Below are 16,371 nucleotides of genomic sequence, written 5' to 3'. Positions count from 1 at the left end.
GCAGAAGCCAAACCCCTGTAGGGATGTTAACCAGCTTAGCTCGGTTCAACTAAGCGAACAGCTCGAGCCGGCTTGGTTGAGATGAGGCACCAACTCGGATTGCACGGGAAAAACCTCTGATAGGGAACCGTAATGCTTTTGCTTGATACCAGTGGTGTCACGAACACGTAGCATGGACTACTTCTGATAACCAGAAATGTGTGGTATGATCGGATAAGTTATTTCAAACCATCTGCTGTTTAAGTGTATCAGACACCCAAAGAAGCGTATTATGCGCAGTATCTCCTCCCAACCGTGAAAGATCGCGGTGACTCTATGATGCTGTAGACTACGATATCCTGGTTCTAAGTGCGTCCTGTGCTGACGCTACATTCTCTATCCATTCTCTTTTCACATCCATTCTCTCTTCCAGAACTGAGTGATACACTGCACACGGAGTGGCATAACATTCCACTTGTTCTTGATTCCAAGCTCGTGCTAATATTGGACAAACACAGCATGCCTGTTTTTTTCCGTTGTTTTCCCGTTTGCCCCTACTATCTTGAATCCATAATTTCATTCATTCTTATCATCACGATGTCCTTTAACCTAGCCGACATAACCGTGGACGTAAAACTTTAGATTTCGTTTCATTCCTATGACTCCACTTCATCGCTTCAGAGCCAATTTAAGGGAGCAAGGTGGTCGAACGCCATATTAGTCTGGTATCTTGTACTGTTTTCAAGTGTTTCTATTAAATAGTAGATAAATATCTGTATATGCTATAAAAATCATGAGCTTCGATGCTTGAATCTCCCACCTTGATGATATTGTATACGCCACTGATGATGGAGTAAGAATGCGGTTCGTATCTCCATACTTTTCATCACGGCCTATAGTAGATTGGAGTCTAGGGAGACATATTTGGCTCCCTCTTTCCAGCCTTATATATTACATAATAAATTAATTCATTATACTAGAAAATGTCTCCTAGGTAGGAGGCTCTGTATTACAGACACTGTTTCCTTTTTCGATTGATCCTGTAATACAAATGTGTAATTTTTTGTAGCCGTGACTGAACATTAAATCCATTATCGACAATTTGGTCATTGCAATTTGTAATATAAGAACTGCATTTTTTTTGGGGGGGGTGAAGAGAAGGGGGAGGGAGTGGCTCCTGAAGTACGAAGATTGGAACTTTAATAGTGATTTAGCCGTGCTACGCAACGCCATCAAATAATGTCTCTCGTTACCACATGTTAGCTACATACTATATCTATTTCACTTCAGCAAAAATGAACTCTCTTTTCCGACCTCACGCGTAAGGGCCTGAACGAGAACAGATCCTCGTGTAGCGGACGCTCTATGTTACACACAAACATGCACACGAGCGGTGTAAGGCAAAGAAATTGTTGTCACGATGTTTACGAAACAAGAACAACGGGGTTGGATAAAAAATTGAAAGTGCCAGAGGCCGTACAACACAAGAGTGTCATCAAGGTCTTAAGATGCTTGCGAGAAATCTGGATTATCTTACAGAACGGTGCCAAGGAGAGAACGCCGAAATGTGGAAGACTTGCAACGACTGATCGTCTCCGTGTCAGTGAAGAAGATGTGAATTCTGTTACTGCGTCACTGGACATTGATCGACGTCATACTATTTTGTGAGCTGGCCCAAGAGATAGGATTAGCACATACAACTGTTCTGTACATTCTGAAGGAATGCTTGGCACGAGAAAAATTGCATCATGATCGATTCCACATAACTTGTAAATGTAGAAATGGATATGACACGATGCTGCTCCTATCTACTTAGAACGCTACGAGCAGGAAAGAGAAGCATTCTTACGTCGTATCATTACGCTGGATGAAGCATGGGCCAAATGAAACACCAATCAAATGAATGGCGCCATAATGGGCTACCGCAAAAATCCAAAGTTCGTCAATACCCCAGCAATGTGAAAGTTATGATTAGTGTACAATTGGGATTGTATAATCCTAACACATACCATTTCTCCACTTCAGGCCATTAATGCACAGTATTTTTGTTCCATTCTGGAACACGACTTACGACCAGCATTGAGAAAGAAGCGTCAACACTTTTTGCTGAACTTACCTATTATTTTGCTGGGTAACGCTCGTGCGCATATAGTGCAAAATGTGACTGATTTGTTCAGTCGATGGGGGTGGAGAATGCTGTATCACCCACCCTACTCCCCGGACTTAAGCTCTTATGACTAACTTGATTTCTAAGATGAGGGAACGTCTTCGTGGCATTCGTTTCAGAACTGTGCAAGAGATTCTTTAGGTAGTAGACCGGTACATTAGAACTATCAATACAACAGGTGATGCTACAGGTATCCAACGACTTCCACATCACTGACAACGAGTCATATGCAATACTGGTGCTAAACGCCAATCTAAAATTAGTGTTCCCTGCTCACCCCAAGTGAACTTTGTGGTGGACAAACACCGTGTGCGTGTTTTTTTTTTGGTGGTCTCCTGTTTCTCACTTTCTTCATTCCACCAATTCATTCATTTCTCATCATTACCATCTCCTTTAGCCTATACAGCATAATCGTGAGACGTAAAACTGAAACATTTCATTTTATTTCATAAAATTAATGTTCTATGTCCTATATAGAGTAGATTTTTTTTTTAAAATTATATACTTTCGGAAATGCGCTCCAGGCTAGAGAAAAATCATGCACATCAGTGATTTGTGTTATATTACCCTTTGAATACCATTTGCTCTCACTTTGTTTTTCTTATTTTTTTTTCCCTCTGAGATGTTGCTATATTGGTATTCAATTTGATTGCATTCAACGTTCAGTATAATTTATTATCTTTCACGACACTGAGGAGACTATTAAAAAAAAGAAGAGAGAGAGAGAGAGAGAGAGAGAGAATCTATTTTAATTCTCATTGGAAATTAAGTGTGAAAATATGTTGACTTATGAGATAAATTCCATGATCAGATCTCATGAACTAGGAATTTCCTTCTTCGCTCATCCTATCAAATTATCAATCAACTTTTATTATGTTATGACAACGTAAATGCAGTCCTTTACTTCGTACGATGGTAAGAACGTAGCTAAGATTCTAGTTAAGACTAAGCTGAAGTTTTATTTTTAAATATATTTGAAGAGTAACTTTCCTTTTTAAATAAACAAATGAATAAACATTACTTTTGTTACTTTTGTTTCCCAGTTCCCACTTTACTAGGAGGAAGATACTCGCATTCTCACATGACAGTGACGTCGCACAGTGATAACAGCTATCCTATGAATCATGTTTCGTTTCGTCACTGTCTTATAAATGTATATCAATTTCCGGTAGACATTTGCTTGCAGTTGCAGCAGTGTGCACAGCTAGTGCCGGTGTGAACTGTAGATTTAGGCTTGAAGTAAATGTGTTAGGTGTGATGAAAGTTTACTTTTGAAACGTATTTAACAAAATAATGGAAGCAGAATTAGCAAAATACAGAGTACATAAAAGAAGAATGGAAAGTGGGAAGAAAGTTAAAGAATCCGTATACAATATTCTAACCTTGAAGTTCAGTGGAAGCAGGAAGGACGGAGAAACGTCGCCTTCAGTGAAGAATGTTAGTAGTTTTCTTTTTTCTGTACGGTATTATAGAAGGTAGCACTTTCTATAATTTTATAGGTAGTTTTATTTTTATATTTACTACATAAACTTGGCATGGGGAATTAACGAGAAGAAAGTACGGTAATGGCAAACGGTAACAAATGTCTCACAAACAATTATGCGCTATGTTTGCGTGTGACAGCTATTGCTTATTTTTATATTTATCATGTTTTAAGTAACTTAATCATAATTAGTACATCATTTGTGCACTAATTTATAATTTAAAACGGGAAATACCGTAATTGTATGTACGGTATGATTTATTTTAGATCGCAAATGCATGATATTACAGATTGTTCAGATTCATTTATTTACACACTGAATAAACAGTTAGGCCCTATATAGTATATAGATAGATAGTGCTAATCAGAATGGGTGGAAAGAATTGCAATAGAATAGTTGAACCAGGTTTTGATGAGACGTTTAGTGAACATGGTAAGGAAGAGCTTTGCTTGCCATGTGCAAATTTATCTGGTTCCCACGATTTCTCCTTACTTTTTTTTTTTTTTTTTTTTTTTAATTTTTTGAGTAAACTGATGTGCATCACAACCCAAAACCTTCATCTGTAACATGATTGCAAAATAAATATTTCATGGTTTGGGCAACGAATAAAGCAATATCATGCGCGATTTCTATCTGTTTCCGTTTGCAGATTCATTTGTTTAGATGATCTCTCACTGTAGAAATTGCATTTTGCCAAACGCACCCAAAAGATAAAGACAATATTTGTTTTTGCTTGAGACATTTTCCGTTCTGCAGTCTCTTGGTAATTGTAAGTGCAAGGGAGAACACTTATGTGAAGTATTTGACATAATAGGTAGATCTTTTTCGATTTTTCTTAACTCTTCGATAAAGGTACGACAAGAAGCCTTCCTATATGTAGATAAATATGTATATAAACGTATGCCACGATTGAAGAAATGTACAATATTGGTGCACAGTGTTAACCACCACAGGCTTTACCCTTTCCTTAAAATCTTTTGTTGCGATAATATTTAATTATGATTGTACATTTATGAGGAAAACTACCAAAAGTGTGCACATGAAATGCTTTGGGGCAGCACAGCAGATATGTGGTGCTGCCTTGCTTAATCATTACAGACTTTTCACATGCAATTTACTAAGTATATGTTTGAGTAAAGGGATCGGGGTGCAGATTTATTGTTTGGATTCTTATATATAAATTCATTGTATAGGCTAAATAAGGCATTACTACTGTATCGCCGGACCACAGGAAAATCGGAAAAAAGGAATATTGTTTAGTTGCTCCTTCAAAATGCTAGATTGTGACCCTGGCTCGGTTGGGAGTGATTGTTGTTCGTAATATAGTGTGCATAAATAAATAGTGCATAAAACATGAACCAACTCGTACTATGTGGCCACAAAAAAAAACCCGAATACCATCTAACCGAGTAGGAGCCCACCAGGAGTTGTGTCCATAGGGAGCAGGCGCGTCAGCGGCGGCGGGTGTACGCATAAGCGAGGATAGTGGAAAAGCAATTTATATCTCGTAAAATGTATAGCTTACGTATTGCACAGCTTTGGGGGAAATACTAAGTGCCATCCGAAGTGTACTTAATGGGTTAGATTCGGTTAGATGTTCCACTTCCTTTCTGTAATTTCAGTTCGTTTCCGCACTTACAATAAACAATTCGCCTGTTTAGAACACCGTGACTTTCACACAATTTCAACAACTTACACTCGTTATGTTTTTTGTAGAAAACTCAAACACGATATATCATAATCTGGTCATTTACGCACCATTTCCACACTGCCTTTTCCATATATCATAAGTCTACCTCTCCGCCAAATAGTATCTTCCGCCTCCATATATAGTGCCGCTTAACCCTCGGACTTCTATATGTTTATATGTCATAAGTTAGCACACGGACTTCAGATATTTAACTTTACTTTGTATACTGTGCTTAATGGCCACCTTATGGACGAATTCGTGCTTAATAGTTTAGATTTTCTTCACTTTGTTTCTACGTAGGTATACATCTTGCAGGTAAGAATACAATATATTTCGATTATTTACACACTAGTCTATTAAAATATTACTACAAATGTTCTGTAAATTGTACAAATATATGAATCCGTACAATAAATCTGCACCGGGGTTTGTTTCGCCACAAACTGGAAGTGTCTCAAGCGTGAGTGAACGAAGTTAGGGTTAAAGGGTTAGCGAGGGGACTGCGTGTGGAAACGGTTAGGACGAAATTGGTGGGCCGAAGGGTAAGGAGTGTTTATTGGCTGCTTGAATATGAAAAATTAGAATGGCTAGTTCGACATACCTTCATGACTAACACAGTTTGCTTTTCCATTATTTTAATTATTTTGTAAATAACTAATTTTCCATGTTTCACACGTAGTCTGTATTTTCACAGTTTGCGCATTGATCATTCTTTGTTATTATTGATCATTCTTTGCTGGTTCGATCCCAGCTCGCGCCAAGTGGGCGTTGTGGTGGACAAACACTGTTTGTGTTTTCCGTTTCCTCCCACTTTCCTTATTCCACCGTTGCATTCATTTCTCATCACTGTCTTCTTTAGCCTAGCCAACATAATCGTAAGACGTAAAACTGAAAGATTTCGTTACATTTTCATTTTTAGCTTGTTTATTGCGTCTTTAAGAACTTTCGTGATTGGTTGTAGTTACTTGTGCCGTGACTTTTTCCAACAGATAAAATCACTCAAGATCGATTCACTTCATGAAGAATTTTGCTGTTAAGGGTTCTACAGTTGAAAGTTGAATCAAGTTACCTTTTGATAAACTTGTTCCTGTAGAGGGGTATTCTTCCAGAGATTCCTCGGTGGAAAATAGGAATTTTTTCAGACCTAAATATACAAGCTCTTAGTGAATTTAATTTAGATGACACTTCTTCTTTCTTAAGTATAATTTTACTCTCTGTAATTGTGACACATAATTAAAAAGTAATAGGCCTACACAAAGTGTACGGGAAAATATAACTGGGATTAATTGTTAGTGTATACGGTAAGTTAGTGTGTAATATTATATAGTCAATAAATATCGTATACTAGTTTGGTGATACTATCAGTTGTAGGAAATTAATAATTATTCTGTTAATTTTGTGTTATATGTAGATGTGCAAAATTATCTTCAACAAAAGCAGTATCGCCTAAGTGAAACACACACACACACACAGTTCGGGTTTTTAAGTTTGTAAAATCTACAGTCTTTCACCAACGAATATGCAAGAAAGATATTTTCATATAATGACATGATCTTCATGAATGACTTCACCTGTTGAGAAAGTTGAGACGTTTTCTAGATTATTACAAGCACGAAGAAAGGCTATACGAAAACGAAGAAAGGAGATGGTTAAATAGAACTGATGATTCTCATATACATCAACCAGGGAGAACATTATGTTGTATCGAGAATATTATGAGCTAGTAATTTTATTATTGTATTTAAACCATAATTTGTTGGAAATCTAATCTTCTCTAAACTATTATTACCCGGTTTAAAATTGTCACCCAATCTCTCTTTGTGTCCCATCGCATGGGGATTCTCGTTTCGTGGGTGCTGTGACCTTTCGAGTTCCTCACCATTAAAAACTGACTTAGGGAGGAATATTGAGGAACATCGGTCAGAGTACAAAAGTTAGTTTATGAATAATTCTGTTCTTCAGAGGTAGACTATGCTAAGTCACTTCTGTTCTAAATTGAGTTTGAATACTTATCTTAATAATTCAAGTATGTTCTTTCTTGGGTTTGATAATGTAAGTTATATTTTTATTAATACAGAAAATTACATTCTTACAATTAGTCTAATTGAGCATCTGAGTTAGAGATAAACTGTGCTAAGTAGCAAGTTTCATACACTTGTGAATATAAACCAAAATGCTTTGCTTAGGGCCATACTCACTTGGGAGTAGATTCCCAATATACCATTAAACCTGTGAGATAAGTTCATCCGAATTTTGCTTTAATTATACCCTGGGATTTCAGCAGCTGGTTAGAAGTTGTAGGGAAAAGAATCCCTTTATTGTTCTCAATATGGACATGGAAAATTTAAATCCCCGCTCAAGCCAAGTGAACGTTGTGGTGGACAAACACTGTGTGCGTGGGTTTTCTCGAGGTTCTCCGGTTTCCTCCCATTCTCTTCACTCCACCATTTCATTCATTTCTCATCATCACCGTCTCCTTTAGCCTAGCCGGACATAAGCGTGGGACGTAAAACTCTAAAGATTTCATTTGGAAAATTTAAAAAAACTTTCAGGCATTATATGATCATCGTTTAAGTCATTTGCGTCCATGCAAGAAAGGTGACAGTGAACTGGCATGTAGACCTATATCAAAAATTGGACATATTCAAGTGCTACAACAATTATTTTTGGAAACTTTACTTTAAGAAAAGGTTTGCAGAAAAAAAAAAAAAATACTTGTATGTGCTTCAATAAAGATACGCAAGATTTCGTGAAGCTATATGAAATTCGTTAGTTAAGTGATGAATGAGATCCTGTATGTTTCGCGAAATAGAGATATCTCCTCATATTACTGAAATGAGTTTCAAAAGTTTAGCACGAATATTGTACAAGAATGTTCCTACCACATGCAACTAGCATCAGTTCTAAGACCTGGGTGATATATTTGCTTTTTATATCAAATTACACAGCATTTTTCAGTAATCTGAGAAGTTATGGTTAGGTGAGCTTTTTTCAAGTTTAAGCAGTAAATCTATGGTAATATTTAACACAAAATTTTATGGTAAAGTATTCTGAGTCATTTTACTCTGACACTAGCAAAACCGTTGTTCATAAAAGCAGATAGCTATAATATTCATGACATAACAGAAAAAGATTGAGTTTGTACTTTTAAAGCATATACTACTTCGTGAGTATTAATATAACGTTTAAAAATATTTCCACAGATTCTTATTTTTTTAAAAAAAAATGAATTTATGACTTGGTTTAGCTTACCTCTGAGGTACAGAATACTGGTAGAAACTATAGGCTACATATTATATAAGAACCAATGACAGAATTTTTTACCGCTGGGTTTTAATATTTATGTGGTAAATAACCTCGATATTTCGATCCACTTTGGAATAATTTCCTCTGCTTCACTGAAAACTCTAGTTTCTCCATCCTTTGCTATGAAAGAAAAATTGAGACCCACAAGGTATTCCGAAAAAACGTGACTACATAGCTGTTTATAATTACCTTACCTGATTTCACATCTGTCTACTACCAATTTGAAGAGAATTGTAGTTCACTAGTGACGGTTTTCGTGTGTTTTCTTGTGAATTTTATTTATTTACTTACGAACACAATTCCAGATACAGCTGAACGCCAGTTTATACTGGAATACCTAACAAATCGAAGAGATGAAGCATGATACAATAATAATAATAATAATAGTGACATAGGAATAATAGGAACAACAACAAAATAGCAATATGTAAATGATAGCAAGAAGGTTGACAATAGCTGACTAAAGCTTATCCAGCAAAATGAAGTCGTAGTGAGAGTTATATGCAGCTTCAGAATTAAATAAATCTATGGATGTATGTGACATTTCATTGTATAATTTAGGAAGCCTGTAGAACAGAGAACGTTGAACTATTGAAAGTCTAGGTCGTACTGTATGAAAAAGATGTGTGTTGGGTGTTTGTTTGATTCGGAAATACAATTCTGAGAGTAGCGTTTCGGACCTGAGTTGACCATGTGTGAGTTTACTGATTTTATGATGAGTGTCAGGTAGTTGAATATTTAGTGTTTGTAACAATTCATGTTTTGTCATCACATATGTGCGAGGTACTCTAGGCAAGGATGAAGTTTAGAACTGAGTTCAGCCGGGATAGGTTTGTAGGAGCTGCCATTGTCCAGATAAGTGAACAATATTCCAATTTATGAGAAATTATTGTCTTATAGAAAGTTAAGGAAGAGATGTTCCGTATTTATTTTAATATGCACAAAAGTCCTAGAAGACGCATCGAGTGCTTAGTAATAGTGTTTGTGTTCTGTAAAAGTTAGTTTTGCGTCAAAAGTAACTCCGAGATCCTTATGGCTATTTACTCTCGTAATGGGCAAACCATTCATGTTGTATGAAGTGTGTACAATATTTTTCTTTAGGGAAATTGTCATGAATTTACTCTTATCGGGATTAACTTTTAGAAGACATGTTTTAAACCAGGAGGAAAAGTTATCTATGTAATTTTGAAATAGCTCAGAATCTTCTATACTGTTTACTTCTCTGAATATTTAGCAGTCACTTGTAAATAATGGAATTTGAGTTCAAGCAACTAGTCATGTAATCCATGTGCAATATGAATAGAAGTGGTCCAAGTACACTTACTTGTGCTGCTCCGGAAGTTACAGGTAGAGGGTTAGAAATCGATCCCGCCAAGACAACTCTCTGGGTGTGACTTTGTACGTAACTATTCAGCAAAGATAAGAGTGCCCCATGAACACCGAATCTATTGGAGATTTTGTAAATTAGATAGAATGGTTAATGGAATCGAAGGTATTAGATAAGTCGAAATAGATGGTGTCAAGTTGTGCATTGTTGGGAACTCTATTTATAGCGTGATTAAACAAATTACTGAGGTTAGTGAGGCAAGAGCTATTTGACACGAAACCATGTTGGGCTGTGTTAATATAGAAAGAAGTGTATTTCAAAAGTCTGTCTTTGATAATTTTCTCGCAGACGATGGATATGTTTGAGAGTAGCGAGATAGGCCTGTAGGATGACACACGATCTTTCGGTCCGGATTTATAGATGGGGAAGACATGTGCTGTTTTCCAAGAAGAGCGAAAATAGCCTTCTAAGAAACATCTATTAAAGATGAGCGAAATAGGAAAGAAAATAATAGATACTGTGGAACGCCGAAAGATCGAGCTTATATTGTCAGGGCCAGAGGCTCTCTCGGGCCGAAGAGATAATGAGAGTGACTCAACCTCTGGTGCTTGGAGTCCCGGGTTCGATCCCAGCCCCGGCCAAGTGAACTTTGTGGTGGACAAACACCGTGTGCGTGGGTTTCCTCGGGGTTCTTCCGTTTCCTCCCATTTTCTTCATTCTACCATTTCTTTCATTACTCATCATTACCGTCTCCTTTAATCTCACCGGCATGAGCGTGGGACGTAAAACTCAACCTCTGTTGGAGTGATAAATACATGAGATAACGTAAATGGCAAACAGATTGAACAGGGGAGTGAGTGAGTGGTGTATTTGCGTTTGATAATTTGTTAGAAAAGAATTCATTTAAAAAAATTCTGTTCTTTCGTCATCTTCTGCACTTGATACATTGTTGTACCTAGATCTGATAAGAGACCAGAATTCTTTAGGGTTGTTGATGCTGGTGTCGGAAATTTTTGATCTGATATGACATAACGTATGTAAAAACATAATTTCGACATTAATTTCCATCCCAGTGTGGATCGAAGTATTGAGGTTACTTAGTACATAAGTATTAAAAACCAGTGCTACAGAGATCTGTCAATTGTCTTATTTTGTGAACAGGTTAGAAAATAGTGCTGTATACCAGATTTCTGCTCATGTCAGATGTATATAGGAGAAAGTATTGATACTAGAATCGAGAGGCATTTGGGAGACTAAAAGATGAACACACAACACTTAAAATGTGAAAAAGGTAATGATATAGTTATGTAATTGCAATAGTAATATTAAAAGGCTTCCTTTTTGCTTTCTTAAATAACAACCAAGAATCCGAGAATAAATTTAGAAAGGGGACAGTTGGACAAAAGCTGGATTCTAATTAAAGATATTGCTGCAAAATGTAGGAAGTGTGCCAATGATCTGTTTACTGTCAACTGTGATTCAAAGCAGTAGAGTAGGAAGACGACATGTACAAAGGCGTCGGACGCGTCTTATAAGTAATTATCGCTCTACCTTTTTCTTTAACAAGTTCACACTTAGAAGTAGGTAATGGGCGCTCTTCAGGGAAGTCGCGTCGGTTAAAAAAAAAAAAAAATCGTACAAGCAAAGGAAAAAAAATACAGCTTTCTGAAGCTGAATACAAGATGTAATACATGAGATAAGCTTTCTTCCCTTAGCATATAGCGATGATAAAAAAAATACTGATGTGACTTCCCTCAGCTGTCGTCACTGATATTAGGTGTTCTTTTATATACTGCTGTTATAAATTTAATGTACTGTTTCGGTATTCCCTGACACTTTCCTCAGCAGATCTATGAAACTCCTCACTACTTGGAATTTTATGTTGCACTATTTTGTATATACGGTGCACTTCTGTTTGCTGGATTAAAAAATCAACTGCAATGTTACTTCGTAGTAAATTGTTAAAATATTTATTATATAATGTAAACATATACTGTATATGTTTTGAACAATTTCGCCAAGTTAAAGAAGTGTGTGCAATAATCGAAGTTTAACATAAGATAAACGTTTAATGTAGATTTGAGCTTATTGCATCATCTTCACAAGTGCCTGTTCGAAGTGAGCAAGATTTTTATAGACTAGCACAAAATTACATGTTTTCATAAGAATCTACATAAGTGTTTTCTCAGCAATAAAACTTGGAAGATTCTAGTACAAGGAAGTGACAGAACAGTGCAAGAGAGGATTGTAAGAAGTGTGATGAGTTGCCCAGATCTGCTGAAGAGGCTGTCAGGGAGCATCGAGACAATACAAATGACAATATATTAAAAACTAAGCGTATTAAATAGAAGACTACGATTTAAATTATTATGAACATGTGTTAATTCATATACTTAAATAACAAAATATTTACCTGTGTTGCATTGTTTATTTATCTCATACATTATTTTGTTATCTAACCTTTCTGATAACCTCTTCAGTACGTTTTTCTCAGAATATCATTGTACTGCTTCTATTTATATTCTTTCTTTCTTTCTTGGTGGTAGAGCGTTCACCTCTGGTGCTTGGGGTCCAGGGTTCAAACCCTGCTCCTGCCACGTGAACTTTGTGGTGGACAAACACCGTGTGCGTGGGTTTTCTCGGGGTTCTCCCGTTTCCTCCCACTTTCTACATTCCACCATTTCATTCATTTCTCATAATCACCGTCTCTTTTAGCCTAATCGGCATAAACGTGGGACGTAAAACTTATATATTTCATTTCATTTTCTTTCTTTCTTGGTATGATATACGGGAAAGTAGTAGTCAGAAGCAGTTCAGTGTTATTCAGAGAAAAATCTATCAGAAGAAGTTACCAGGAAAGTTTAGATAACGAAATAGTGCAGAAGATTATAAATAAACAACGCTAATAGGTAAAATCACAATTTTGTAATTTGATACATAGAAGTGCGTTAATGTTTAAACCTGAAGATACTAGTTGAATTACGCTAAAGTACTCAGCTTAATATTAGATAGGTAGAGGCACGAGTTTTTCTCAATGCGCGATAAAACGAAATACGTTAGAATCAGGTAATTTTCAGTTTCTTGACGTTTTATAATATTCTATGTATATTTTCATTGGTTTCCGTTGCGCGATAAAACGCGAAACTGGCAGATTTGCGCGAAATTTGAAAATACGTTTTCATTAACTTAAAAAAACGCCAGTTTCCCACTGACGGAATGGTATAACGTGGCATGAACGGTGCATTTTGGGTGATTCGGACACGACTATAGAGAGCATGTTGCGCGTAAGCTATCACCATCGCAGCTGGATGGGGAGAAGCCGTTTTAATTAGCTAGCCAATGGCATGGACTGGTGAAAAGTGACAAATGTACAACAATGAAGGTGGAAAATGTGGAAACATGTAACATGCTTATGTTTAATGCTTAAATGTAACTTGTGCCTATGTGTTTTCAGAAGACAGCAAAACTTTCCTACTCATAGTAATTTTAGTTCCGATTTTCCTTCAGTTTGATTAAAGGAATGTAATTTTCTATTAGTGAAATTTACAATGTCAAGTGAAAAGTTCAGTGTATTTTGTTTTTAGGCAATTAATGGTTTATTTCTGTACTGATCTATTAATAAAAAGGTAAAACTGTCAGGGAATATCTTTTCCACAAGATCTACAAAATGCGAAACTTTATTTGGAAAATGCTACAAAACGTGAAATTTTCAAATTCTTAGTGCGAACAAAAATGACTGACTGTCGATTACTTATTTATTACTCTCTTAGTGCGAAAAACTCGTGTCCCTATAGATAGGATATTTCGGGCGAACAGTGTCTTAATTAATTGGTGAATATAAACAGCCATTCGTGCGCAATAATTTGGAGGATTTTTTTTATTAATAATAGAATTTTCTTGACCAAAAGCATTCCATTAATTAATTAATTAATTACATATTTAATTACTGGATGCACAGAACTCATTCTACATGATTTAATACCGTGCATATTAAACACTTTTTTTTTCTTTTTTTTTTAACCAAAATATCAAAATTTCAATGCAACCGTGAACATTTCTGCTAAAGGTTATTGTCGCCTTCAGGGCAGATTCTTTAAGAAAATAGACGTTGCTTGACGAACTATATCATTGTTGATTACCTTTCCCGGTATACCGTAATTAAGGAATTCCCCACGTAATCTTTAAACGAAATTCTCCTTGTACTTTTATAACTCCTCTCCTTGTGCATTCACCGGTATCTTATAAAGCTGGCGGTTGAATATTAATGCAGCAATGCTGTAAAGTTTCATTATTATTAACTGTAAAGTTAATATTATTTTTATTTTGCCGAAGCCCTTCGAAACATTTGGATTTAGGCCAGGGTGTATGTTTGAAAATAAAGAGTAAAATGATATCAAAGTGAATAAAGAATTCACTTAATGAAGCAATTTTCTTAAGTTCTTAAAAATAAATTTTTCGCTCCAAATTCAGTAAGCTGTAAAAAGCGAAGGTGTTCATTTTTGCAGTCACTTAACTTTGTATATCTTAAACTTTCAATTGAAATTTCTCTTCGATGATTTTCCTTCCATAAAAAGAGAAATTGAAACGTATACTGTTGACAAAGATTATATTACCCTTTTGTCATTAGCATCGTGCCTGTTAGCCGAGCGATATCTAATAGAAATGGCGTGTGCAGAAATCCCTCCCCATCCTCTTGAGTATGTCACTGTATATCTAGGTAGTAATGTTAGTCCTGTCGGCTCTTTTTATTGTCCATTTCCGTGAGTGAGGGGAATCTTAATTCCTGTTCGTGTTGAAACAGTAACTATAAGCATTTGGAGAGCACGATCAATTAACAAGTCGGTGGCACTACCACTGCTACAAACTGGATATTACTTTGTTACTTGTATTAAAAGGTTTAAAATTTCCTTTTTTAATATTTTAAGTTGGATTCATAGCATTCAAATAATAAACCTTGCATATTTTTTCCTTCATGAAGCAAATATTTTACTCATTCTGGTTCGTTTTTAGCCTTCATTACAGTTTGACGGAGACTTAAATTCTGTTCAAAAGGCTTATGTGCTGTAAGTGCAGTAATTGTGTTGTAAAAATATGGATTTAGCAACTTCTTAAGGGTGTTCTTATGTTTCGTGACAAGAGCAAAATTTACTTCACTGATAATACAAGAATTTAGGCAGGTTTGAATTGTTACTTGCACGGTACTGACGAATCTGAAAATCAGAGAAATCCTGGAAAAGAAGTCAGGAAAGCGTTACTTAAGCTGGAAATCGGAGAAAATTGTAGATTTTCCTTGGAAAATGCAGTCAAAGTTATTGCGTTACTTAGTAATTACAGTAGTAATTTACATCTAAATCTACTTTTTACAAAGACTGCTGTAAAGTTTCTGCAAATTACTGCTTACAGTGGCAATAGTATACCGATATTGTAAAATTCGTAAGAATAGACCTTTCTTTGTTTAAATTATTTTCGTTTGATTAAACCTATTCGTTCATTTCTCACAGAAGTTTAAAGAAGTACCTCAGAACCGCTGTTTGGAATGAGTTAACAGCTGTTTTAGGCAATACAAATCGCTCACCAGGCATCTTTATTTTGATTAATGGAAACAAAACTGGAGTCAGTAGGTGTTAAATCATGTGCGTACAGACAATGAATCATTAATTCGACATTTTTACTGAAAAAATCAACACCGGTGTGCTGAGTGGAAATTGGCGTTGTGGTAGTAAAGAATGATGCGACGATTTGGGTTTGTTTTACGCAATTCATTGATGATCTCTGGCAAACTAATTGTTGTCTATCACTTAGGATTTACAGTCCTTCTATCTTCTAAAGCTGTGGTTGTCACATGTCCAGGGTAACTGAAGAAACAAGCTGTCATTTGCTTGGCAGCACTTCTCGAATGAACAATTTTTGTTAGTTTGGGCTCATTTTGATACACCCAACAGTAAATTTCTGTTTTGTGTTGGATTTATGTGAATAGATCCAAGTTTCGCCCCCTTTACACCAATTGATACAAGCTTGTTTTGAGCTTCGGTCAAGTTGTGTGGAATCCAATGGCTTGCAAGTTTCCGTACATTCAGGTGACTATTCGAAATCGTGTGTGTTGCTTTCATATCAATATTTAAGGATGCCTGAATCCCACGGTATGTCACATGCTGATATATATCATTTCACGTTGAGTATTTATGTTGACAACAGACGTGGATGGACGATCTTCACAAAATTCACCCTGAAAAATGAGAGACCACGTTGCAATTCGGAAAAACAATTGCAAAGTGTATTGAATGTTGTTTCATCCCCAAAAGCCAAACAAAGTCGCCCGATGCATTGTTTTGGTATTAAACGACATTTGAAATAAATCATTGCCCGAAAAAGTTCACGAGTAATTTCCATTTCTCGCAGATAACTAGTACTTTAAACT

General features: G+C 36.0%; 1 protein-coding gene across 5 annotated transcripts in view; it reads left to right on the top strand.

Annotated features, from left to right (window-relative positions):
- GlcT (ceramide glucosyltransferase) overlaps positions 1-16,371 on the top strand; it is a 163,598-nt gene that overhangs the window by 76,328 nt on the left and 70,899 nt on the right. The window contains exons 1-2 of one of the 5 annotated variants that reach the window (XM_081730531.1): positions 3,461-3,583; positions 11,115-11,244. The exons of 2 other annotated variants lie outside the window; for them this stretch is intronic. The gene's annotated coding sequence lies outside the window, so the exon portion shown is untranslated. Of the gene's footprint in view, positions 1-3,444; positions 3,622-11,114; positions 11,245-16,371 lie in introns of those variants that run through there. 2 more of the 5 variants (XM_081730529.1, XM_081730530.1) reach the window with 2 other exon arrangements.

Source organism: Thermobia domestica, chromosome 11, assembly GCF_964235325.1.
Source record: "Thermobia domestica chromosome 11, izTheDome1.hap1.1, whole genome shotgun sequence".
NCBI lineage: Eukaryota > Metazoa > Arthropoda > Insecta > Zygentoma > Lepismatidae > Thermobia > Thermobia domestica.
The sequence above is the reverse complement of the archived record's forward strand: the minus strand, read 5'-3'. Positions and strand labels throughout refer to the sequence as shown.